This window comes from Cryptotermes secundus, unplaced genomic scaffold, assembly GCF_002891405.2.
Source record: "Cryptotermes secundus unplaced genomic scaffold, Csec_1.0 scaffold1475, whole genome shotgun sequence".
Classification (NCBI taxonomy): Eukaryota; Metazoa; Arthropoda; class Insecta; order Blattodea; family Kalotermitidae; genus Cryptotermes; species Cryptotermes secundus.
The window spans coordinates 83,409-110,264 of NW_019731600.1; the positions used below are offsets into that span (position 1 = coordinate 83,409).

The 26,856-nt window shown below is 41.3% G+C and overlaps 1 protein-coding gene and 1 long non-coding RNA gene across 2 annotated transcripts in view; one reads left to right on the plus strand and one right to left on the minus strand.

Annotated features, from left to right (window-relative positions):
• The window catches only part of LOC111867285 (acetylcholinesterase), a 97,619-nt gene that overhangs the window by 15,223 nt on the left and 55,540 nt on the right, over nucleotides 1-26,856 (plus strand). The gene's annotated exons all lie outside the window — the stretch shown is intronic.
• LOC111867286 lies at nucleotides 13,583-17,920 on the minus strand. The gene is made up of 3 exons (XR_002843327.2): nucleotides 17,769-17,920; nucleotides 16,868-16,987; nucleotides 13,583-13,739 (listed from the first exon to the last, which is right to left on the minus strand). It is a non-coding gene; the product is annotated as an uncharacterized LOC111867286 (long non-coding RNA).

Here is a 26,856-nt window from a genome sequence, read left to right on the forward strand (position 1 = left end):
GTAGCCGCTTAAGACAGTGGCCTAAGCGACTGGCGTACCCACCTCCGTCCCACCAACCGCCCGCCCTTTGGGGTTACTTGAAGTTATTCACTTGAGACCGATCTAATTCAACGAGAGTTAAGGAAATATGAATTAAAAGTGAAGCGCCATCTGTTGAAAAGAAATTGTTGTAATGCCGCCATATCTTGAACAGATGTTGTAATGTTCAACAGACGACGCTACAGTTAGTTTATATTTTCTTGTTAACTCTCGTTCAATTAGCTTTATTTCAAGTGAAAAACTTCAAGTCACCCCCTAAGAGCGGGCGGTTGGGGGTGGAGGTGGGGCGACGCAAGTCGCTTAGGCCAGTATTTTAAGAGGCCGCAAAAATCTTAGTTTTAAGTGTAAACAGACAAATACATTTCGGTTGTTTATTTTGTATTTATTTATGTATCTGTAGTTTATATAAACCCTTTGTCTTCTCGTCTGCTCTCTAAAATTATACAAATTATGACATAATTTTGCATTGGAACTTGGTATCTGACATTAAGGGAGGAACATAGAATGAGGCTGTTTCAGAACAGGGTCTTGAGGAGAATATCTTGACGGAACCGAGATGAGGAGGAAAGGTTGGAGAAAACTGCACAGTGAGGAGCATCATAACTTGAACTCGTCCTAAAGTATAATTAGAATGATCAAGTCATCGAGGATGGGTTGGGTAGGACATGTACCATGAATGAGGCCAAGAAGAATGCATGTAGTATATTTGTGGGAGAGTCAGAAAGAAAGAGACCACTAGGCAGACCAAGATGTAGGTGGGTGGATGTTAAAATTGATCTTAGAGACATTCGATGGGATAGCACGGACTTGACTTATCTGGCTCAAGATAGGGGTCACTGGAGGGCTCTTGTGAACACGGTAATGAGCCTTCGGATTCCATAAAATGCCAGGATGTTCTTCAGTAGCTGGTGATTTCTCAAAAAGAGCTCGGCTCCATGGAGTTAGTTGTTATGTAACAATGCTGCCAGTAACATATCTGAGTGACAGGGCTACACTGTATAGTGAGTTACGAAATATGTGGGAGGAAGCAGCAGTGACTTCATTTATTACATTATCTTGGTACATAGTTGCTCGAGGGGCCGAGATAAACCATGAAAAGTAGGACAGTCAATGTCCAGGCTTAAATTCGAACCGGAAGTTTTACCGGTTCCAAGCCAACACGCTCGGCGATACTCGGTAACAGTCTCTCAGGAAAGGAGTTGGTAGAGTACTAAGTATACTAATACAAGAGTGAAAAGCCATGCTCCACTTCCAAGCACATTCAGATTTGAAAGAATTTACATCACAGCTGTGCATCACCCTTCTTTAATATATTTTTTTTTAATTAAATTTAGTCAAGTTCGTTTTAAAATGTTTGACACAATAATTATATAGTCGATGGAGGCAATACATATAGTAGTTGGTTGAGGCAATATGCTGCAAGGCGGAAGGTCACGGGTTCAAGTCTTTATGAGGCCATTGGTTATTTCAATTGACCTAATTCTTCCAGCCGAACTATGCCCCTGTGGTCGACTCAGCCTCTAACAGAAATGAGTACCAGAAATCTTCCTGGGGCTAAAGGACGGCCGACGCTTAAGCCTGACAATTTTACCCCCATCTATGAATCGACTGTGTAGAAAACCTGGGAGCCTCGACGTCTCGCAAACCTATGGGCCTCCATGACCTGATACAGGGAGAGCTTCTCTTTCTCATCATATTTGTAAACAGTAAACCCTTGCTAATCTGGATCAATGAAGCAAAAGATAGCCTGAAGACAAAAAAGCCTTAGACAACAAACAAATGAAAAATTTAATAATATGATGAAAAGAAATAAAAATATATCAGGGCAGCAATTTCTTCCAGAAATTTCTTTCTGAAATCCAGGGTCTCCTTCGTCCAGCTCGCGTCAATCTTGGATGTTTTCTTACGTGGTTTGTCTCTCCAGTTGCCCTTAACAAGAGTCTGAAACTCCCTAAACTCCTCTTGCTCTCTTCCCTGGTGCATCTAAATCCCACGTGTCGTTTAAAGTATGTACTGAACGGTGAAGAGAATCTTTCACTTTTCATATTTCCATCCGGATTAACTGCAACCGCATTAGCGAGGGTTTACTATATATTGCATATAAGTATAACTTTGCACTGTGCCAGAGTTTTGTTTGATGGGCCGCTTGCTACAAATCTAAATTCTATATTTGTTTGAAGATAAGAACATAAATACAATTCGAAAAACAACATTTAATGAAGACACCAAATACAATTTGAACAACATATTTCATATATATTTAGGTTTCTAACAGACACGTTTTCTTACGTGAAACCAGAGATTTTCGCTGTTCTGGAGATAGATTATCAGCGTTTCGGAGGAATATATTGCCTACATCTTCAATGCAAATGCACCTGAAAATGGAGCCAGCAGATTCCTTAAAATCTTTTATACACGTACATACGATGAAACGCGATCCAGTAGACTAAAATACCGAAATTTTGTGCAAACAATTCCTTACTGATCCATGTAAAATTACCACAATAAGCATAAGCAATTAGCTACCTAAACAACCCGCGATGTGCACCTCTTGCCTATTCCACAATGCATAATTGCAGCTGTACAGACAAACTTCCAATGAATCTCGGTCCAAAAGACAATATCACACGCAGTGCAGCTACTGCCATGCCATCCCGTGCTTGCTTAAAGAGGATGTGTCATATCAACATATTGCAGCGCTAATAAATGGTGTACAGATCTGCTTTGCTCGAAGGGAGAATCGCTTGACTACTTTTGGACGGCCCAAATGTCACATTACCTAGCACCGTATCCTGGCAGGCTGTTCACGCTACTTTATCAGTTTCTCTGGGAATATGTGGTATGGGCTTGCTTTCCCTGGAAGCCTCACCGTTCGCACAAATGAACATAAAATAAGAACTCCAACCCCTTGGTCGTCCAGCCCGTAGCCAATCGCTATACCAACTACTCTACCCCGACTCCTGTACATAGGAATATTAAAATAAGTCTTAAAGAACTAGGGTTCGAAGGTGGGGTCTGTATTCATTTGCCTCAGCTAAGGAATAATGGCGGACTCTTGACTGCGTAGTTACGAACCTTGAGTTCCATAAAATTTGTTGAGATACTATAACTCTTTGCAAGATGGACCCCCTTCCATGGATTAGCTACTTACGAGTATTAGTTATTTCATTAGTTTCCTTGAAATGCAGTACATGCAAACAAGGTTTTCAAATCAAGGTTAGAAAAGTAAAGCTATCCTGTAACAGGCCGTGAAGGTCCATATCGTTGTGAGACGTCAAAGTTCCCACATTTTCCAGACAATCGGCTCACAGACGGCGCCGACGTCGTCAGCCTTACGCGCCGGCCGCCATTTACCCCTCAGGAATCTTCCTGGTACTCATTTCTGTTAGAGGCAGAGTCGACCCCAGGGTTATAGTGCCGCTGGAAGAGTTGAATCAATTGATAAATCCAATGGCCTCATCGGTAATCGAACCCGGGATCTTCCAGCTTGTAGCATAGTGCCTCAACCAACTACGCTACCACGTGTCCTCTTTAAAATCAAGTTCACAGGTCTTAATTTAGTCTACTGCTTGTATTACACATGAATGTTTGTAATATGACAGGCCTACGATTTCCTCTCGACCTTCATGTACGTAGATGGGCGTACACAGGTACTCACTGGAACTAACTTCATCTAAGAATGTTCAGTGTGAACTCCCTCAGAATCAGATTTTAATATCCGTAGAGAGGCAATAAACAATTGTACTGGAGGAAAATTTTGAAGAAGGATCTTATCTCTTGGAAATGTGACGCCGTATAATCCCATACAAGTTCGCCGACGCACCTCTGTTTGCTGCTTGCTTCTTGCGCATCCTATTCTAACATGAAGATGGAGGCAGTTAAGTTTCTCTGCAAGATCAGTGAATTCGATGCGTCAGAAGAGACCACTTCTCATAGTCACCGCTGAGACAACCTCAGTTATAAAGAAAATTCTGACGTTTATGACTTACTGAACATGTTTCGGACCCATTGTGACTTCATGTGGCAGCCCGAAACTTCCGTTTTAGCCCGTGTCTAACAGCTCCTTCACTTTGTGACATTAAACTACATACAGGTACATTCGCAAAGAATATAATTATTCATGCAGACATTCTGGGTTGCTAATTTTCATCGCACTGCCATCTATCCGAGGGCCCTGGCTCATAAAACCTACAAACGAGATAACGACAGAAAACGTACTTATCACCACAGCAATGTGCCAGTCTAAAGCACATGTCACTCATAAAAGAAATTATTCTTTAGATTTTAAGTTTAAACTTATTGACATGAGATTGTACAAAAGTGTAGTAATTTCTTCAACAATTTTAATGCATTCGATGATAACCAAACAGACTAAAACATGTAGATTCTAGAGGGATCTGACGATGGAGTATAACATAGAGAATGACTGGGTTTTTGGACTTTTTCCATCGTTCGGTGTTCTAGAAAACAGGTAAAAAAAAAAAACATTTGTTTCCGCCCTCAGATGACGGGGAATGACAACTTATAAGTCAGACCCCTTAGAAAGAACCCAACTCAGTCACTGTGCAAGACATGTTAGATTTACACAGCTATTTAAACATATGAGACAGGGCTAATTCGGCGGGCGATAACAAGAAAATATACAATAACAATTGTAATAGAGTACGCACACACATGGAACTAGGACGAAAGAAAAGGTAGAAAATTATGCTATAAATCTTGCCAGCAAAACCAAGTGCATGAGCACCAATGCAACACGACATTTAAGAAAAAACGGTATCTGTTTCCGTCCGCAGATGAAGGGGAATGACACCTGCTCAGTCAGGCCCCTTAGAAAGAGCCAAACTGAAAACAAAAAATACTACATTTAAGGAAAAATGGTATTCAGCTATAAATCTTGCCAGCAAAACCAAGTGCACGAGCACCAATGCAACACGACATTTAAGAAAAAATGGTATCTGTTTCCGTCCGCAGATGAAGGGGAATGACACCTGCTCAGTCAGGCCCCTTAGAAAGAGCCAAACTGAAAACAAAAAATACTACATTTAAGGAAAAAATGGTATTCATTTCCATCCTCAAATAAGAAGGAATAACACCTACCGAGTAATACTTCGTAGAAGAAGCCAAACTCGGTGACTAGACGAACACAGCTACATTTACACGGCTATTTAAACATATGAGACAGGGCTAATTCAGCGGGAGATAACAAGAAAATATACAATAAAAATTGTAATAGAGTATGCACATGCATGGAACTAGGATAAAAGAGGAGGTAGAAAATTATGTTATAAATCTAGCCCACAAAACCAAGTGCATGAGCACCAATGCAAAGAAATTGAAAGAAATTTTTTAAGACATGTAGTATCTTCCACTAGCGCCATCTGTGGAGTAAAACCTGAACCCTCAAGACTGAAACGTTCTGGAAACCCATGAAGAATCTGTCACATCATACAGATCTTCTCTGTGAGTTGGTAACCTCATTGCTTGTAAAGGGGATCCAGATAGGAGAAATGTCCAAACTGGGTTGGCTGTTTGGATTGGCTAAGCATGCCGTATGGGCGGATTCATTATATTTTCTATACCTGCTCTTCCTTTCAATCTCCAAAATTACCCCAGCTAAAACTTGTTGTGCAATGGATGTGTTAAATAAAGACCTACAAATTGAAACAATTAGAGTTTACAAATGTAAAAAATTATAATGTTAAAACTTTCAGTGTGAGTTGCACGTGAGACTGTAGTGAATATGTGAATAAGAAGTAGACATATTGCAACAGGAAGCTGCCGTACACTATTATGGGCAGTTTGATTGTAGCGGCTTCCACACTCGACCCCCTGTCAACATGCATCACTGCGATGTGCTGCATGCCAGTTGATCTGAACATCCTGCATTCTGTTGTGTGAATAGATCATCAAGTATTTATACATTTTGAAGGGACTAATTGTGCCATTGCTGACTGGCCATTCGGTAGGTCAAATGAATAATTTACAGCTCCCATTGCTTTGCGAAGTGAACCTGGAAATTAATCAATACAATTCCAGAAATAAAATGTTTTTTAATCTAATTTAAATTCAACTTATTCTGCTTCCGATATCATACACCCATACCAGAAGATTAATTACTTATTTAAGCATTGCTACTCTCAACTTTGAGGCCAATAGGGACGAGTTTGTACTTTTCTTCGTTCATTATAAAATGTTACCAACTCCGTCCAGTGTGACTGATAAATGATTTTTCTTACTCTCTTTTTTAATCTTTAATCCTTGACATATTTCGGTCTGAGAGACCATCTTCGGAAGGACATATCAATACAGGCGCAAACTATTATTAAAATGAGAGTAGTCAATATCAAAACATACATCTGTAATATCATCACAATGCCCTGAATATAAAATCTAGGCCTTTATCATCTACAGCGACGGGCATGAATACATTAAAATATTTATAAATTATTACAATTAGTCTGTTTACATGTGTGGTTTAAAAGGACTTTGTTAAAAGTTAGAACCAATTTGGTTCGTGCCCTTTATACGGCCTCTCTTTAAAGGAAGTTGAGGGTCTACCGCCTCGTGATTCCATTGTTTGGTGAATAGGACTCTTCAGTGTCGTCCTGTTGTTGTTCGGGCCGCGCTGTGCTATACATTTTATCAGCCACACTGGACAGAGTTGATTAACCTTTCATAATATTGCCAGTGTGACGGACCAGGATGAACCAAATCAGATTTCTTTGCTCAGTTTAGGACGTAATATCAACTACTGTCATCAGGCAGGAGGACGAAGGAACCAGCCCGTAACTCTTTTAGGCCCTACAATGGCACTTGCTCCTAGTGACAGAGGAATACCATGAGAAGCAGTAGAGTGGGCAATATTCCTCTTCGTATTCGGGATGTCCGTGGTACAAACTCGGTCTGAAGATCGGCTATATTGACTATAAAGAATTTTGTGGTTCTCCTCAGTCCCTCTTAGTCAATTAGGTCACTCCCGTATCTTTAAAAATCTGCTCTAATATATTATTAATTAATTGTCCTATCATTCGACGTTAAATAAACTAAATGTCGTTATGTAAAACATAAATAAAAGTAAAAGAATTACTACAAGAACATTTGTAGCATAATGATACATTCTGAAAAAGATGGGCCACTAACTCACTGATATTCTACCACGGTATTCGTTCCGGTGTGATTAGAGAAGGCCACGAAATCCTCAGTCAGTTGTAGACGGCTCCCGTCGACATGACACTCCAGTCTACTATGATATATGATATTTGGGCCGGTCAAGGTCATTCTGTCACCTCCCACTTCCGATCTGTAGGGCTCGCCGTTGCCGTCTGCGCAATCTACTTACCTCTCAACGAATGTCAGGGAGGAGAAAAAAGTGGAGGGGTGGATGAAGGGGTGATAGCCTTGACGGGCCAAAAGAACTATCCCCGACTACAGTTCTCTTAATTAAACTGCTATCAATTTGTGGATTCAATTACAGCTTGGAACATTAACATTCTTATCTTCGTACGAAATGCCTTATGGTGAAAATCGTAGTTACGTGTGCAGGTGAGGTTATCCCAACGTCTAAAGACCACGTTGTAAAGACGCATTCGTAACCTGGCACTGTGCGGAGGTGAGTGGTCAAGTCGCTATTCTCCAGGCATTACATAGGGCTGGATGGGCCCCGCAGGTTGTCTGGCCGTGGAGACGAAGGGACAATCTCTGCCCCCACCATTATTACAGCCAACCATGTCTGCCAACCAAAGCCTGGTCCCTATACCGACTCAGCAGATATCTTGCCTTATTTTAAGTTACATGCAAGAAATAAAAGCATTTCTTGGTCAAAATCAGAGTGAAGGTAACTTATATAATTGTTCGGAACTTCTAGAAAGTTTTAAAACTATCAATAATACATAGAATTTGAAGTTCTCACGGAGGTCGTCTTGAAGAATTCTGTCTTCTGAGATATAACGCCCTGTAGTCCGTTGAAACCTGATTGAAGTTTCGGAAGAACACGTCGCTTCCATCTTCAGGATCGAGGAATAAGCCAAGAAAGACACCATCGTTGCTACTTACTTCACACTGGTTTTTTGCTTGGCTTGTCCTTCGATCCTGAAGATTGTGGTGACATATTCTTCCGAAACGTCGGTTGAGTTTAAACAGAATTTACTGCGTAATATCCCACAAGGTATAACTCCATCATTATTTCTTTCCTATCCTAGTTCGTCGCTGTAGCCTAGTTGGTTGAAGCACTATGCTACAAGCCTGAAGTTAGCGGTTTCCATTCCCGATAAGTTCACTGAATTTTTCAATCGACCTAATCCTTGCAGCCGCACTGTGGCCCTGAGGCCGACTCAGCCTTTAACAGAAATGAGTACTAGGAATATTCCAGGTGGTAAAGGGCGGCTGGCGCGTAAGGCTGACAAAATCACCCCCACCTATAAGCTGATTGTGTAGGTAATGTGTGAGTCTCGACGTCTCACAACCCTATGGGCCTCCACGGCTTTTCACAGGGATAGCTTTACCTTTTTAACCTAGTTGTTTGAAATTTCCATTAAAACTACTTTACTTTGAATGTATCATGTGAGGATGCGTACATATGACTAATCATTAATGAATCTCTTCATTATTCGAGGTCCAGATTTTGAAACAAAACACTGAGATTGAGAATGTCCCCACCCCCCTCTATTGAGCGGTCGTTTCATTCAATGGCTGCATTGCGTGAGCTTCAATACTTCTGACGTTTTTCAGACGTCATCGCTTGCTCTGTCATTTTATAGCAGAAACTAACAATTTGCCAACAGGATTCCCTCTACAATAGATTGGGGGGGGGGGGGGTTCTCCGGATCCCAACTAGAGTTTTTATTGAGTTAACTGCTTGGAGAAAAGCCCTTGTGAAATGCTACAGCTGCTAAACTGGTCATTAAATTCCCCATCGTTTGTGGAATCCAGAAATTCATTACCGCCTTATCTGTTAACATTTCGTAACAAGTTATTCATTTACGGTAAGCTCCTACACCCAAAACAAGTCTTGTCGAAAACTAACAGAACAAAACAATAAAAAACTCCGTGACCTGTAGTCCGCAAGCGAACTATACTGACCGAGCGACCGCTGCTTCTCGGCGAAGTAAGTGCCAACCTTTGCGGAGAGAGGGTGTCATGTGTTCAGCGCAACGAACCCCCACGGCCGGTAGTCTCTGTTTTCTAGACCAGAGCCGCTATTTACTTGAAATAGCTCGTCAATTATCCTCATGAGGTTGAGTGGATCCCGTTCTAGACCTACTATTTCTCAGAAAATCTGGTAGCGCCGGGAATCAAACCCGGCACCTCTGGATATATAGCCAGGAACCCTGACCACTAGACCACAGATGCTGTCACGCTAACAGAACGGCATCGAAAAATATTAACTCCATTTTCAGTCCACAGTTTCCTGGCGCATTTCTGAGGGGTTTTTTCAAGATGTGGAATAAAATATCGAATGTGATAAGAGCTTTTTGTGAGAAAGATGAGGACAGACAAGCTGACATACAGATGGAATGTCACCGAGAGCAAGGTACCGAGTTCAAATTAACCTAGGTGTAATGTTCCATCGTAGAATGGGAAAGTAACATTTCAGCGTAAATAAGGAAAATGATTTTTGATCATGCTGTAGATGGATGAAGCTGCTGTTAGTGTATCCTATGTCGGGTGAGAGAGGTTCGAATCTGCTGACATTAAAGCAACGATATATCGATTTTACCCACTGCACAGCCAGTTTCTTTAAGGAACTAATTACAAATCGATTTTTATAACGAATTGAAATTTCACCTTCTGATTCACGTTGTACCGAACCTGGAGTTTGTTCAAGTTAGAAATGGCAAAATCTACCGATCACCGTGCAAATAGTGTGACTGCAATATCGAGCGATCAGCGTGAGCTCTTATATATATATATATACAGTACATATTGTGACGTATATGACCATTGCTAGAAAATGGCTCGGTAAACACATTCCAGAAGTTAGCCTTCAACAGTAGAGGGCCATTCATTGCGAGGTAAAGAACAAATTAACACACAATATAGACAACACGTGACACGTATTTTCAGTACGATCCGTGTCGAGAAATTATAAGAGGGCGGGGTCGAATACATCCGCCGTAATCCTGAGAGTCATAGGAGGCGACGAAAATGAACCCAGTGCCTGAGGTTATAACTGGACCTCCCTTTTCCTGGGGGACATAAATACGGGGGCCTGGCCCTCCAGGCTGGAGTAGTCTTTAATCTGAGACAGCAAATTTTTGGGCATGAGTCCCGTGGGACTCGGACCTGAAAATGAATGCGCTGGCGAGGGCCAGCAGCAATTGTAAACTACAGAACCATTCGTCAGAGAGGCTGTTACATAAGGACTATGACCGTAGGTGTTCAGCTGGAAAAAAGAATTCTGGCCGTGAGTCCCAAAGGGCTTGCCGCCAAGACGAACAGATTGGCGGCAAACCGCCAGTCGTAAAGTAACTCTGGCTCTGACTTTGACTGAGTACCACAGAGAATGATCATGGAAGGAGTACAAAGGAGTATAACGGAGAATGAGAGTGGAGTGTGTCCCACTGATTTGTGAAGTGGATAGAATAGCAATAATTGATTGTGATTATGGGACATTGTAAAAGAAAGTGTTAATAAATCCAATCATGTAAACTGCATATATGTATATGTGTATTTTAATCTTCCCATCGTTAATGATATTTTAATAATCCAAAGCTCTCTTTTTCTGTCCGCCTGAGCTCATGTACGCTGGAAATGAAATTCGTGTTCTACGTGGGTGACGTCACGCGGAGTGATACTCTCAGCTGCAGCGAGTGTGTACACCCTGAACTATTACCATTAATCACTTCCTTCAAGTTCCTAATCTGCTTCTTTTGTCAGCGCATGACATATTGCTGAGGATTTTTTTTTTACTGTAGAGTAGTTTTAATTGGCGGATGCATGGTAAAGATAATTGTATTCACCTGCACGTTAGGTCATTACAACAACCCTGCAAGAGGAGATTCTGATCAAGTCAGGGATTACCATTCTACAATTACGTCTTTTTAAAGAAAGTTTTCTGTCGTTAAAAACTGGGTACCAGGTCAAAAGCTTTTCTGACAAACGTCGATTTTTAATTAAAGAAATGCGTGTCAGGTGTACACTGTTCTTGCCGCTTTTCTTTCGAGATAATATATGTAAAATACTACTGCGTACTTCATATATGGAAATGAACCAGACTGGAATCAGAGTACTCCATGTTACACTACACATTCCCAGTGCTGTTCTTTCCAGTTTGTTAAGCTTGCTTCTCTTTACAAATGACATTTAATCAAAACACAAAATGTAATCCTGAGATAAAACGAGTTGAGATTTGAACTCATTACATCGACTCTCTTGTTGCATTCATTTCTTGTTCTAGTCTTATATACGCATCAGTTTTTTTTTTATATTGTGTCAAGAGCTTAGACACATTACCGAAGTACAGATTTTGTATATGTTACACATGCCGAACATAACCTCAAAGATCTGAGCAGTCGCCATGTTTGTTATCGTTGTCTTACAAACAAAAATTTATACACGAGAACTAAAAGTGTTTAAAATCGAACTCTGTGCCTAGCTCCAATGGTTCATTAGGTGTTGCCAACAAATTGAAAGCTGAAGGAAATATTCGCACGGCCACCATCATATTATTGTGACAGGTGAACTCACTTAATTGAGAAGTGTCACTTCCTAGGCAAAGAATTACCAAGACAGTGAGTGACAACCAGCGTCCATTGCTAATCAACACCTAACAATTTGTAGGTAACGAATTGTTTGAGGCAGTTGCATGACAATAACAGAGTCCATTGCAAGTCAACGGCTAGGTGAACATATATTCTCGTAGCAACGAGGGAGTCGTTTGCATGACAGCAAGGAAATTGAATTATTCGGCAAGATGTCTGCTACTTGGTACGCCAAGAACCTACCTCAGGGAGAATTACGCCAGGCGGAACTACAGAAAATTATGACACACAATAATTATAACACTTCGAAACTACGAACAATTATCACACTCTGATGTTCACTGTAACTACGTCATGCGAAGGCTTCTGTGGGTTTTCTTCTTGCTTCTGTTCTGATCTGGTGTGATCTGATCTTCCTTCAGATCTCCTCCCTTCTCTCTCTGATCACTCATCTGATCTCCGCCCTGGTCTGATCTTATCTGGTTATATCTGGTGCAGTCTCCCTGAGGTAGGTTCGTGGCGTGCCAAAGAGCACACACAGCCCCGAACAGTTTAGTATTTCCGTGGTAACCTGCTGCTTATGTACGCGCTACCACGGAAACACCTCCAATTTTTGCCGTAACTTATTTGTCTAGCGAGTGTTTCCATGGAAGTGCATGTATACTACTCCCATGGTAAGCCTTTGCTGCGGGAACATTGCTCGTTGCCTAGGAAACCAACCCTGATCTCACTCAACTGTTCCGAGCTTTCTGGCTGCACGCCACATCATTCTACATGTTACAAAAGAATTCCATCAACAAAGAGCCGGATATTTATTCAAAGTCAACTACCACATACAAATTCAGGGCCCTAAGGTACATTTCATTTGTCTCGGTCCAGCTCATATACAGGATGTAAATAAATATATGTTACAACGCTCTGTGGTAGACAGATGGGTTCAATCTGAACTTATTTTGTGAAAACACAAATGTCCGGAAACGCTTCCTTTTGGCACAAAGGGCCACGAAAGTTTCTGAGAGGATGCATAAGTTTTATGGGATGTTATTGTTGTTTAACTTTGTAAAATGTGCTGAAAATGGTGGTCGCAGACGCCATTGCATGGCTGAACTCTTTGAAAGATTCCTGGTATTTCCCGGATGGTTCCAGCTGCTACTGCAATTGTTGCCACAAGATCACGTTGTGTCTCCACTGGAGTCTCGTACAGCAGGCTTTGCATGTACCCACAGAGAAAGAAATCCAATGGAGTCATGTCAAAGGAGGGAGGGGGTCAGGTTACTGAGCCTCCACGTCCAATCCCTCTGTTGCCAAAGGTTTCATCCAAATACTCACGGACGACATTAGTGCAGCGTGCGGGGGCGCCATCATGCTGGAACCACATTTCACGACGGACTTCCAAAGACACCACTTCCGGCAGATCGGATAAGGCTTCTTGAAGAAATATTAGGAGTGCTTCCTCCTTGACATTTCAGAGGCCCTAGCGGTTAAAGAAAGCGTTTCCGGTTATGGGCGTATTAACAAAATATAATAAGATTGAACCCATCTATCTACCGCAGAGCTTTGTAACATATATTTATTTACACCCTGTATCTATATATCCACCATATTGTTATTACTAATTGCAGGGAATTAAAAATCACGACCTTCAGGTGGCCTCAAATGGTATGGTTTTCATAACAAAGTTTCAAGAAAATTGGTGGAATGGTTTAAAAACTTTAATTTCACAACACACACATACACATACAAATACATACACACAGTACTGTAGCAAGTAGACCCGCTGCTAAGCGGTGACTCTGTAAACAGCGGCCGTTGCTAGTTAATGCCCGCAACATACACGCACGCAACAATAGAAGAGCTGTGTTTTCTGTGCGGCCCGTGCCGAGATGTTATAAGCTGGACAAGGCCCCATGATGCTCATCTTGCACTGAATGGACGAAATCTCCTTTTCGTCAGTGACGTAAAAATCTCGGTGTAATCTTCGATAAGACTTCATGGAGACTGCGCATAGAAATTATTGAACACTTATTAGAATCTGCTCTCTATTTAAAAATGAGCGTTTAAGCGCTAACGTTAAACTAATCTTCCATAAGGTACTGATCAGATCAATAATAACTTACGCTTGGGAATTAGTGGCAGACAACTACCTCTTAAAATTGCAGCGCCTGCAAAGCAAGGTTCTGCGTAACACTGGAAATTTTCCAAGGTGCATAACGGGCCGCGATTTGCATATAGCTTTTAACCTTCCCTATGTATACGATTATATAACAAAATTGTGTAGGCGACAAGCAGAAGTTACACAAAATCATGAGAATGAACATGTTCGTGGTATAGGACAAGGTAAAGCCAGACACAGAAAATATAAATGGCTTAAATTTGGCGGCTGTCAAGCTTACGACAGTTTTAGTGATTAAGCTGTAGTTATAACGTAAGATACTTAAGTTGGCATGATCTGCTGTGTTAAGTCTGTACTGGCAGAGGACTTGTGTGTAGAGCAAGAGGAAGAATTTTTAATAACATTCTACATGTGCAAAATGTCATTTGACGAAAGGCCAAGAGTATTCTTAAGAGACAACCACCTCTTCTCGTCAGAGAGGATGTTACATAAGGACTATTATCGCAAGGGTTTAGATGCAAAAATCTCTGGTCGTGAGTCTCAAGGGCCTTGACGCGTAGATGAACTGATTGGCTGTAAACCGCCTGTCGTAAAGTAATTTTGACTTGAAACTTTACTGGGAGTTGGGATCATCATCATCAGTAATCTGTCAAGACGACAGGTCCACAGTCTCGTTCAAAACAATTCCTCCACTTAATGCGATCTAGAGCTTTCTCCTTCAAATGACAGTATCCTCTTCTGTCCCCAAGGTCATCCAGCATCTTCTTACGTCTTCTTCCTCGTCTTCTTGTCACTTCTATCCGCCCATCTATCTTTCCTTCGATAGCTTCTTTTAGAAGGCAGTTTCTGCGTAAAACATGACCAATCCAATTAGCCTTCCGTTTTCTTATTTCATGTAGGATATTCCTCTGCTCACTGACTCTAATTAACACTTCTTCATTTCTCACATAATCGGTCCAACTGATCTTCTCCATTCTTCTCCAACACCACATTTCGAAACTTTCCAGATGTTTCTGATCTACTGCCCTAAGTGTCCATGTTTCAGCCCCATACAGAGCTATGCTCCAAATGTAGCATTTCACTAGTTTCTTCCTCAAATTTAAGTCCAATTTGCTGGTAAAAAGATTCTTCTTCTTGCTAAATGCAGCTTTTGCCATGGCAATCCTGGATTTAATTTCACAAGTACACCTTCCATCATCTGTTAACAAGCTACCCAAATATTTAAAACATTTCACATTCTCCAGTTGTTTTTGGTCTATCTTTATTGTGACTGGGGTTGGTTGTCTCGAAATTTGGGATATAACGAGAAAAATCCATCTTCTAGTCAGGGAGGAGGGGGGTTCGAATACCTCAATCGTAGTCCTGAGAGTCGCAGGAGGCGACGAGAACAGAACCCAGTACCTAGGGGCATAACTAGGCCATTCTGTCCATGGGGGATATAAATACAGAGACCTAAATTCCAGATTGGGGGAGTCTCGAGTCTGAGAGAGTAAAATATGATTATGAGTCCCTCGGGACTAGAACCTGAGAATGACTGCGCTGGCGAGACCCAGCAGTAATTGTAAACGACAGACCTATCCTCTTGTCAGAGTGGATGTAACATAAGCACTATAACCGGAAGTGTTCAGTTCGTACTGGTCGTGAGTCTCAAAGGGCTTGGCGCAAGGAGGAACTGATGGCGGTAAACCGCCAATCGTAAAGTAAATCTGACTCTGGCTCTGACTCTGAGAGTTAGTCAGTTGGACAGTAAGTTGAGTTAAAGTCAACCAGAAAAGTAGGAGGTTTGGAACCAACTACCTGCAGATGCCTTAGGGACTGTCTCCTGTAACCCAAGTAATTTTAGAAAAAGGGTTAGGAAAGTGATAAATGAGGTGAAATGAAGGTGTGGGGAGGGGGAAATGTGAGAGCATAAATATATGAATATAAGAAATGTTAGTGTATTCGTGTAGAGAATGTAACTTTCTTTTTTTATCACAATTTATTTATTATTATAATAATAAATAAATTGTGATAAATAATAATAATAATAATAATAATAATAATTATTATTATTATATCAACATTCTTAGGTTAATTAATGGTATTGTGGCGTATTGGCCACTGTATTGTATTGGGAACTGTGTCTGTATTTTAATTGTAAGTGTAATTGTAATTGTATTGTGGTATTCATTGTATGTAGTATATAACCAATACTGTTGTGTAATTTTGTAGTTTTGAATTACGACTTATTGTATTACGACTGTCACCGAGTGAAACCCCATTTTCAGTCAAATAAATAATAACAATACTAATATCCATTTTCTTTCACTTAGGCCGTTTATTAAAATAATTCGTCTAGGTCCGAGGCGTCTCGTGATCTGTCGTAAGAAGTTTATTTTTTACGATAAGGAGTTGTTAGCTCCACGCCCAAACCTCTAGCTAGAGGACCACCCTTTGTCTTCTTAATCCTTCCAGCCGCAATATGACCCTGGGGTCCACTCAACCTCTAAAATAAATTAGTACTAGGAAGATTCCTAGGTGGTAAAAGGCGTCCGGCGGGTAAGGCTGAAAACCTCACCGTCACTGTGGGAGCCTGGAAGTCTCACAACCCTATGGGCCTTCACGGCCTGTTACAGAGATAACTTTACCATTTATATGTAATGTACATAGAGATATTTCAAAAGGGGATTTAAATTTAAGGATTATTCCTGTCCCCCGCTAAAGAATAAACGTCATTTCATTTGCGTAGAAATTACTATAGGTTTCCATTACAAATGCTTATTGAAAAATTAGTGTGAAAATTATTTTCAATCCCGAAAGAGACATGACTTTAATTCTGTATGAATGAAAGTTAAAAAAAAAGTACGAATACACGTGTCACACTGCAGCATTTCAAGGCATGATCAAAGAATATGCCAACTTGGATCCCGGTTCACTATCAGCGTTTCAATTACACGAGAGAGAGGGACGACAATCACTTTGTGAAAGTTACTTCTATTGAAAATGTTACAAGCGCAACATCAACTATACTCACATGAAACCTTTTGATTGTGTCTGTGATCCTGTATGTATGACCGATTTCTGTGGTGGTGCTTTTCAACGTTGTAAAGTGGGCACTGTAGGTTCAAACTTCCAGCATAGGTCAACCATGCCCCTACAAGATAAAAATAGCCTTAAAAGGTTCAGTGGTACATACGTGAAAAGTAAAGAGTTATAATTCCACTATGAAGTTCTGTAATGAACTGGTAGCGCTGGATCCGACATTCGATTCTCGAGGGCAGCAGGGAATTTTCCCTTCGCCATTATGGCCAGACTGGCTGTGTGGCCCTCCGAACTTCCTAACCAATTTGTTCAGGACCATAAAGCTAATCCCCCGTCTTCGTGGAGTTCCATAGTTAATTGATAAATCTTCTTGGCGCCGCGCAAAGAAGTGGGTACAAATGAAGAAAGCAGTCTTCTGAGATTTGGCACCGTGTATATGTGGTGTTAACCGATGTTTCGGAGGAACGTATCGCCTCCATCTTCAGGGTAAAAGGAAAAATATAAGAAATCAGCAGGCGAAGAGACCGTGAAAAGCAGACTGCTTTTACCGTTTCTCACGGTCTCTTCGCTTGCTGATTTCTTATATTTTTCCTTCTACCCTGAAGATGGAGGCGATACGTTCCTCCGAAACGTCGGTTAACACCACATATACACGGTGCCAAATCCCAGAAGGCTGCTTTCTTCATAGTCACCGCCGTGAAAGCCTCAAATCTTACAAAGGTGGTACAACTTTACATATCCTGAAATTATGAATGTTTGTTGTTTCTGACGAACTTACACATACCGTGAAACTGTCCATTAAACTTTTCTATGTGCCAGTTCAATGCAACTGACGACTGACTTTATTTCTTTCTCTTACTTCTTTATTTCTTCCATTCTCTAAGGTCCTTTACCTTTTGTTTGCCTGTTTTATCCCTGTATTTCTTGGCCACTTCCTCACGTATTCAATGTGTTCACAGACACTTGAAGTCCCTGAGATGACGTGGGCCGCCACTTCACTCGAGCCCGACCGGAAGTGTGACAACACTCCACTAGACGACCTCATGACGCCAACCGATCTGGAACAGGCGCAGGACGCAATAACTGAAATGTATCTAGGCCAATACCTCAAACAGTTCATAACATCGAACATTATTGCATACACGTTTCAAGAGGACCCATTACATACTACACAATGTCTACGTTATGTGCACCAGCCACCGTTAATTTATCAGTCGATAGTTTATATCCAGATGGAGTTAGTGTCACTTCCCCTTGAAATTACCTTATTATTTTTATTGGGGTAGGACTAAGTCCCATGTACTGTGGCCACTACTGGCGTATTGTACCAGCCCCAGATGACAGATGATGGTTATTGTGGAGAAATTACTGGAATGAAGAGACCGAAGTACTCGGAGAAAACCTTCCTAAGCTCCACTTTGTTGACCAAAAATCCCACACGACCAGACGCGGGCTCGAACCCGAACCGGCTCGGTGGGAAGCCACCGACTAACAGCTTCAGTTATGGCACAGCCGAAATTCCTTATACTGTATCCATAAGCTCTTTGGGGTCCCACTCACTACTTACACCACAGGGCTAAAGCGAGAAGCCGAGATAGCTCAGTCTGTATAGCGACTGGCTACGCGATGAATGTCTGAGGGGTCGGAGTTCGAGTCCCGGTAGGGTTACGAATTTTCTTTTCTCCATGTCGTTCAGATCGGCTCTGTGGCCCACAAACTCTCCTACCAAATAGGGGTAGAAGTACTGGGGGTAAAACGGATGGGGCGTTAAACTGACCACTAAACTCCAACTAGTGCCGAGGTCAGGAAAACATGGGTCTATACATCCACTTCCCCATACGTCTTCATGAAGTAGCACAGGGACAACTTCGTTTTACTGGTCTAAGGCGTAAGGACAGCGAGGCTGACCTCTCGTCTCCGTCCACTGCAGCGGATAATTGTTTCCCTCCTGGGTTGATTAGGGCCTCAGTTTCAACTGAAGAGTGAGAATGGAGCGACTACAAAAAGATTTCATAGGGGCCGTGGCCGGTTTCAAGATACTATCTATGAATGTATTGGAGAAACTAAAAAGTGTCACGAAACACTCGCATGTTCAGGAATCTAACCTGGATTCGAAACGAATATCTTCAGCTTTACTGCTACTTAGTGTGAAAGAATAGTTAGAGCGTTGCCTTTTAACTTTCTTAACGCGTTTAACGTTCATAAACAGGGCCTTTTTAATCGGGATAGTCCGGCAGGGGAATGGTCTCGAATCGAGTTGTATGAACGTCTGTAAATATTCCCAGCATAAAATATCACTAATTAGCCATAAAAATCATTTAATCGATCAGAAAATATTTTCAATATAAAGTAGATCTAATCTCAATAGAAGCAACATATGCAATCTATGGCACTACAGTTCTGTTGGACCTGGATCGCTTTTTCAGTTCCGTCGGTAGGGCTCATTGGGTGGGGGATCAGCCTATCGCAAGGCCGCTGCCGGCACACACAGGACAACACAGACACAGAATAAAGGCACACAGGCATTCATGTTTCGAGTGTGATTCGAAATTACAATCCCAGTGTTCGAGATGGTGAAGACAGTTCCTGCCTTAGACTCCGAGGCCGCTGTGATCGATAGACAGAACATTCCGATATTGCGTATGACAAATGAATTTTAAAATATAATCCCTCCATCTTACTTGTTCATTGGGGAACAACTAACTCCGCGTGAACATTTCATAGTTATATATATTATCCGTCGGTCAAGGTAGCCGAGCGGTGTAAGGCATGCACTGCACGCTCGCTCGGAAGCTGGGTTCGTAGGTTCGAATACCATACAATGCATGGATGTGTGGTATGTGTGTTTATTCTGTGTTTGTGTTATCCCGTGTTTAAGTAGAGACCTTGCGACGAGCTGATCACACGTCCAATGAGTCCTACCGTTTTCGTTTTATATAATTTTCATTTTTCTGAAAAGTACGAACTAATCGGTCTATATAATGTATATACAGAGTGTCTGCTCTCACGCAGAAACTGAGATGTTTATTTCTATTTAGAATATTTTTGTGCATTGGGGATTTAACTAAGCATACTGCCATGAAGACATAAGAGTTAGTGGAGGTTGAGCGCCAGGTATTCGTTACATCGGCACTAGAACTCGGCTTTACGCCCCGTCCGCCTTAATTCAGCGGGAGAACTTCCGAAACGATTTAGACTGGAGGTTGAGGGGTGAGAAAACATCTCTTCCCCTGTCTGGAACCGAAATCTAGTCGTCTTCCTTGGACCTTAGTTTCTATACAAATTTGACTATGTTCGCTTCCATTATTTCTATGTTCATAAAAAATTAGACGAGAAAAACATGGAAAACAGACAACCCTTCCCTGTACTGCGAACTTGTCTGCACTATTGCACACAGCAATAGTGATGACACAATCCCAGTAACTAGCCCGCAGAAACTGCGCGAATACAGCACGGATATTTGCAGAAAATTGCATTCAGAGAACAGCATACAGATCAGTTTCAAAGGTAGGGAAAATATTCAGCTTAAATTATAGAAGATAAACTTCTACTCTCTGGTGTCAGATTCACGTACACAGAAATTACCTAGGAACGATAAGTAACCAACCGTCTCTTCTGTACCCGTTAGCTTTCTACTGGAAGGTTCCTGCTTGACTGAAGCTGGAAAGTGAAACCATGTTGCCCATCCGCCTTTGTCCTAACTGTACCTCGGAGTAATTATGCTGCACATAAAGGTGCCGGTAATTGAAACTTAAATGAGTTTGTGACCTGAAGTTACTAAAAGTAAAAGTAAAGGTATCCGTGTAAAAGGCCATGGAGACCCATAGGTTTGTGAGACGTTGAGGATCCCATATTTTCTAGACAATCGTCTCGCAGATGATGGTGAATTTATCAGCCTTACGCGCCGGCCGCCCTATACCCCCCAGAAAGATAACTGGTACTCCTTTCTGTTAGAGGCTGAGTCGACCCCAGGGCGGCAGAAGAATTAAGTCAATCGAAAAATCCAATAATCTCTTCAGGAATAGAATCCGCGACCTTCCAGCTTGTAGAATAATGCGTCAAATATATTTTATAATTTATGTTCTGATTAAGTAATGAAAACTATGGATAACAAAGGTTATATAAGCATTTTAGGTGTGAGATGTTGCGCTTTGGAATCATAACATTGGTTGAACATTCAAATGCGCTTCATGTTTCCGTCACATGTTCCATACCCGAGCATCTATCTTTGTACGCACACAAGTCGGACAACCGAACTAAACCTTTAAAGAAGAAGAAGTAACTTAGCCTTCCTATAAACAGGCTGTAATACGCTTTAACACTGAAAGCCTCTGGATTTTGCCAGCAATGTCTATGTATGTGTTTCATGTGATTTCTTGGGGGAAAATAGAAATTTCTCTGTAAAATTTCTCTTCGCCAAATGTAATTAGAATGATCAAATCAAGGAGAATGAGGTGGACAGGGAATGTAGCACGAATGCGAGAGAATATGAATGCATAGGATATTGGTGGGAAAGCCAGGAGAAAAGAGACAACTAGGAAGACCAAGCTGTAGATGGGCGAAAATATTAAAATGGATCTTAAAGAGATAGGATGGGGTGGTATATACTGGATCAAACTGGCTTAGGATAGGGACAAGTGGAGGGATCTTGTGAACACGGTAACGAAACTTCGAGTTCCATAAAACGTTGGGAAGTTCTTGAGCAGCTGCGCAATTGGCGGCTTCTCAAGAAGAATTCAGCTCCATGAAGTTACTTAAAATTTATTCCATAGTCCGGGGTGGATTACCCTGTACTCATCTACTACGACCTGAGGCACGCAACAGCCATGCGCTGGCAGCACATTATCACATCTTCGGTCTTTATATTTGGGGCTGCATCCATGAAAAGGAGCTTGGCTCGTCATATAGTACAAAGTCCCTCTACTTGAGTATGCAGTATTAACCGGTTGTTATCTGTGCTGTCTGTGAAGTATTGTGAGGCACTGCCAGGCAACGGCTCTGTAAACACGTTCCAACACGCAACAATACAGGAAGCTGTGTTTTCTATGTGGTCTGCGCCACGCAAAAGTATGCGGGCTGTGTTTTCTGTGCATGATCCGTGCCGGAGGTTTTGTAACAGGCACAGAATATCGCTTGGGCAGTTAAGTTCCGAAGTTCCAAGGGAAGACTGGTGGATATATACAGAGAAGATTATTGCGGAGTGGTTACAGATTGTGTAAAGCAGCAGTAGTGTAATATTATTTGTAGTTACGACCTGTAGGTCGTTAATATATCCCATTACCCATCCGAACACTGTCTGTAGTCACTAAAACACGTGACAGTCTATATATTTTGAAAGCTTGGTCAGATCTAAACGTGTATGACGAGGGTATACGAGTATTAAGAGAGTTATTCACTTTTTGAACATCATCCAGCGTCCTGGTTAGTGTAGTTGGTTGGGGCACTATATTACAAGCCGGAAGATCGCAGGTTCGAGTCCCGATAAGGGGGATTTTTTCAATTTACCTACTACTACTAGTCACACTATGGCCCTGTGTACCACTCAGCCTCTAACAGAAATGAGTACCAGGGATCTACCTGGGAGTAAAGAGTGGCCGGCGCGTAAGGTTGACACTCTCGCCGCTATCTTGACAATGTGGGAGGCGATCTCTGACAATCCTGTGGTCCTCCACAGCCTGATAATGGGGATAGCTTTACGTTTACCTTCACGTACTCATGTTTGGCGAAGAGCGCAGATTGTAGTGCTCCGTGTAATGCAAGAGTCTGCATACATCTGTCACTTTAATCTCATTTAGGTCCAAGTATTTTTCTTAGTATTCAGCCCTCAAACACAGTCACAATGTACTACGTTCTTCACTTAAAATACCGTTATCCACCTCCGGTATAGTTTGGGAATGACTGCTTTGGAAATATTGTTTATACGCAAGTCAGAATGACAGGCCAGGTGACCTTCCCCTTGTCCACCAGGCCGTACGTAAACAGCAAGCCATCAGAAACAATGTCAGCACTAAGCCTAACGATCAATAGTTTGCAAGAGATGTATTGCCTGGCCGAGCCGAGCCATTGGTAACATCCTCCCGACCTCCCAACGCGCAAAGCACACGAGTATCACCGCTTAGAAAGAAGCTAATACACTGCATTGTTCGCAAACAGAGAAGGCAGAATCTGGACTCGAACTAAATCTATGTTATTTTCAGTCTCTCTTAAGATAGACGTAGGTAGTCCTACTTAAGTAGGCTTATAATTGGTAAGCTTTAGTCTACAGGAGTCCGTCGGTTCTTGGTAAATACAATATTTAAATTAAAGTTATTATGTTCGTGTGTGTATGTTCTTTTCTCCAGTCAAATTCTGAGGTCTCAATAAAGTTTCATATACGAGTATTATAAACAGTTTCTTGTATGAATAATAAATATAAAGCTAGGGGTAAATCCGTCCGTGTGTTTAACACATTAAGCACTGCGCCATGAAGTGGTATGGGGAAGTGGATGTACAGATCCACGTTTTCTTGACCTCTGCTCTAGTTGGAGGTAAGTGGTCAGTTTCACGCCCCGGCCACTTTACTCCCGTGGAAAGAGCCACCAGTACTCATTGGATAGAAGACTGGGTGTGCCCAAGTACCGGTCTGGAAGACATGGAGAAGAGAAAATTCTTGCCCTTACTGGGACTCGAACTCTGCCTCCTCGGTCGTCCAGCCTGTAACTCTAGATGCGGCTATTATTTATAGTAATATTATTATTATTCTCTTCCTGTTTATAACAGCAGAACGAAGAGTGAAACTCGCCGTCAGTAAGAACAAAATCTGAGGCTGGGGGGATTTTGGATATACACGTATTGCTCGAATTGTTTGTGCGAGCCGCTTGTTCCGCAACTCTCAACCAACTCAACTTAATCAGCGTACAGGAATTACATTAAATAAGGGCATATGCTGTGAAGGCTCTTATTATATCCACATATAACCCTCAGGATAAAAAATATTAAATAAATTTAAAGTTTAATTTTTGTTTATATTATTCTGTAAACTGGGACCGTACCATAGTTCAAGAAGGTTAGGCGCTGGATTTTCGCTGAAGAGTCTCGGGTTAATACAGGATGAATTCATATGAGTTTCATGTTGGACAAGGTGAAACTGCATCAAATTTTTCTCCGAGTTGTTATTTTGCCCCTGAAAATGTTCATTTCACCATTGCTCCATATTGATCTATGAGAGCCCCTTGAGATGTTCATTAGCCCCGACCAGACAGCACATTGTCATATCCTCGGTCTTTAAATTTGGGCCTTTATCTCCGATACGGCGCTTGGCTGGTTACACAATAAGCAACTTAGATTCCTTCACGGTTCTCTACATTGTTTTAATTTAGATTGACGTCTTTTGGTTGTGTCGCCGTGTATATATTGTATTAACCGACGTTTCGGAGGAACGTATCGCCTCCTATCTTCATGGTATAAGAAATCCTCGAGCGATGAACCAGCGTGAGCAGGTGGCTGCAGACTGCGGATTTCTTATACCCTGAAGATGGAGGGGATACATTCCTCCGAAACGTCGGTCAACACAATATCTACACGGACCCACATCCCAGAAGACAGCATTCTTCATAGTAACCGCCGTGATAACCTCAAAACCTTACATGTATTAATTTAGATGACTGCTGTTATGCAATGCTTACGGTATGTCATGACACAGAAGAGGAGCTGTCTAGAACTTAGGACCGCTGAAGTTTCTGGCTAATAACCGGAATGGAGAGGTTGCATACCTACATGTTCTTCCTAGAATAGGTGAGTTTCTCGTCACATTACTATTCCCTTTGGTTGGGCTGTACCTGTAATGGTCACAATAGAGTGAAGGCCAGCTGCCCTTCCTAGATGAAGTTAACAAGTTATAAAATGTAAGCCTAACGTAACACTTATGGTTCGATTGCTTGGTATTGCCTCTGGATTCTGAATTCGTGAATGCTGAATTTTGATACTCTCTTCTAAATTGTGTAACATGTTTTAGTCTCTGACGAAATAAACGTATGAAAGATTATAAATTAAAATTTTGTTCAATGGTATAGTGGTCAACGTTATGGTTTCTGGTGTGGATAATGCGAGTTCGAATCTTCACAGAGACATTTTCAATATTGCTACGTGTATGGGTGATTAAGGACGGTGTTCTGATTGGTAACTGGATTTATAGGATACTTACAGGTTGTAACTACAATTAATTATTACATTATTGCTACTTTACACAATGTACAATTACTCCACAATAATCTCTTCGGGGTATCTACATTAGTTTTCACTGTTTTATAACACGGGAATTATAACAGTCTCACTGTCTCACACAATCCAAATATTACACATGTATCAAGCGTTCTAATCACACAATAAGTCTTCATTGGCTGACTTATAGTTCTCCCTCAACTACCAATTATAGTATTTAAACATACAGTACAGTCGCATTTTTTAAATAGTGTGATATAAAAAATACTAATAAATTCCCGCTTTATGCGCGAAGTTTGAAATAATGTGAACAACCCCCCAAAATCTGTAAGAATTACGTGATTCAAAAACTTGTCTTGAATTATGCGAGGTATTCAAGGAAACATCCTCGCATAAAATGCGACCCTACTCTATGTAATTTCAAGCAAATATATTCAGCATTTCTCCAGTTGTTATATAAGGACTAATGGGCGGGGAAACATGGCGGAACAGAAGGTATGTAGGAAAGAGAAATTACTCCCAAATTCAGCCGAAAAAATCTTAATCTGTAACCAGCTGAGTGTCGAGTCAGAGATTAGAAACAAGCACTAAATATTATTCGCAGAGTAATAATACGTAATATTACTTTCGTTGTGTTATCACATGCTGTAACCAACTTGCGTTTTGTACACCCCTGTTCTCGGTTGTCATACAAGTTTTTATAAGTCGTCATCAAGCTGCCTGCAACATCATCCCCAGGGATTCGGATGACGTATTGCAGTGAAATGTGACAAGGGAGCGATGAATAAAGAAATACATGAAGAGAATTCTGAAACAGTCAGGGGGAGCAACACAAGGCATCTGCCGTTGTCTGTACTTCTCTGAGCAGGTTCTGTTTTAGACAGATCTCCCCCAGAAAATACTAAGAACGTCAAATATATGAATAACGACATGGAAATATCTTGTCTTTTACCGTTGTCTCCTTTGTTCTCAGACATCAGTGCCCTTCTTTTACTTATGCTAAATTGCGTTCATTTTGTAAAGCCCAGCTCATAAGCGACCTATTCACTCAGCCCTTAGAAAACAGAAGACTGAAAAAAATCTGGCCAGAAGACCTTCTCGATGAAGTGTGACCATACGGAGAACCATTACTGAATGGTACCCGTCACAAGCCTTCGAATTTTAAACCACATACTAATTACTCATGCTGCTACTATGGAGTAGATTGTAAATTTGCAAGAAAAAAATAAAATAAAAATTTTGGAAAGTTTATTACTATAACAACGGTTTGACAACTAGGTTATTTATGTGGCATCGAATGGGGAAATGATTATGAACAGGATATGGAAGAAAGCCATCGCATGTAAACTTATTTTACGGGAACGTTCCAACATTTGCCCGTAATTGCTGACAAATTTGAGGGTAACTGGCCTCAGAATCAAGGTTCGAACCCGGCAACCCCCGAACACTAGGTGCGAATGGTGTTCTTTCACCCCTGATGTTCAGTAAAATTTCTGGGATGGTAGTAAAATTATAAACTATTTTCAGACATATTACCCTTTGGTCTTTAAACGCGGAGATGAGTCAGATATGTACATAGGCTGGGAATTGATTAACAAGCCTGTTATCATTATAAAACCGACATGAGGACTTCATTTTGGCTTTTACAATTAAAAACATGTAACAGTTTGCAGACAAATAAACAGTTTTAAATTGTCTAATTTTTCAGTTACTATTAACTAACCCTTTAAAGGCGGAGCCAGGATTAGAGTTACTTCACGAGAGGCGGTTTACCGCCAATGA